The sequence below is a fragment of the Arachis ipaensis genome, chromosome B01, assembly GCF_000816755.2.
Source record: "Arachis ipaensis cultivar K30076 chromosome B01, Araip1.1, whole genome shotgun sequence".
In the NCBI taxonomy this organism is placed as follows: Eukaryota; Viridiplantae; Streptophyta; class Magnoliopsida; order Fabales; family Fabaceae; genus Arachis; species Arachis ipaensis.
In genome coordinates, this window is record NC_029785.2 from 19,866,570 (window position 1) to 19,868,147 (window position 1,578).

The window sequence follows — 1,578 nt, forward strand, 5'->3', positions numbered from 1 at the left end:
TTCCTTATTTATTTAAATCAGAGGAAACTAAAAGTCACGGATTCAATCCGTTTCACCAAAAAAAAAAAAATCCAGAAATCAACCAAATAGATAACAAACACAACATATAAATCTCAACAAAAAATGATTTACATCACAGGCATTTATCCATTTGTATTAATCTGCTAAACTTGTCAGGTATTTGATGAGCGGATAATTTATACGCTTTTTGGCATTGTTTTTAGTATGTTTTTAGTATATTTTAATTGGTTTTTATATAAAATTCACTTTTCTAGACTTTACTATGAGTTTGTGTGTTTTTCTGTGATTTCAGGTATTTTCTGGCTAAAATTGAGGGACCTGAGCAAAAATCTGATTCAGAGGCTGAAAAAGGACTGCAGATGCTGTTGGATTCTGACCTCCCTGCACTCAAAGTGGATTTTCTGGAGCTACAGAAGCCCAATTTGCACGCTCTCAATTGCGTTGGAAAGTAGACATCCTGGGCTTTCCAGAAATATATAATAGTTCATACTTTGCCTGAGATTTGATGGCCCAAACAGGCATTCCAAGTTAGCTCAAGAATTCTGGCGTTTAACGCCAGAACTGGCATAAAAACTGGAGTTAAACGCCCAAACTGGCACAAATGCTGGCGTTTAACTCCAAGAAAAGTTTCTACACATGAAAGCTTCAATGCTCAGCCCAAGCACACACCAAGTGGGCCCCGGAGGTAGATTTTTACACTAAACACCCTAGCTTACTCATTTTCTGTAACCCTAGGTCACTAGTTTACTACAAAAACTACTTTTAGTGATTCATTTTGTACCTCATGACACTTTACACGTTTCATATTGTATCTTCTACGGCATGAGTCTCTAAACCCCATTGTTGGGGGTGAGGAGCTCTGCTGTTCTTCATGAATTAATGCAATTACTACTGTTTTCCATTCTATCACGCTTGCTTCTATTCTAAGATATTCATTCGCACTTCAACCTGATGAATGTGATGATCCATGACAATCATAATCATTCTTACCTATGAATGCGTGCCTGACAACCACCTCCGTTCTACATGCAATCAAGCTTGAATGTGTATCTCTTGGGTTTCTAATCTAAGATTGGAACCTTCGTGGTATAGGCTAGAATTATTGGCGGTTATTCCTGAGATCCAGAACGTCTAAACCTTGTCTGTAGTATTTTGAGTAGGATCTGGGAAGGGATGACTGTGACGAGCTTCAAACTCGCGAGTGTTGGGCGTAGTGACAGACGCAAAAGGATCAATGGATCCTATTCCGACATGATCGAGAACCGACAGATGATTAGCCGTGCGGTGACAGCGCATTTGGAACATTTTCACTGAGAGGACTGGAAGTAGCCATTGACAACGGTGATTCCCAACATAAAGCTTGCCATGGAAGGAGCCTTGCGTGCATGAGGAAGAAGATAGTAGGAAAGCAGAGATTTAGAAGACAAAGCATCTCCAAAGCCTCAACCTGTTCTTCATTACTGCATAACAAGTATTTATTTCATGTTCTTTTACTTTTTACAATCAAATCTGAGAATTATTGATATCCTGACTAAGAGTTACAAGATAACCATAGCT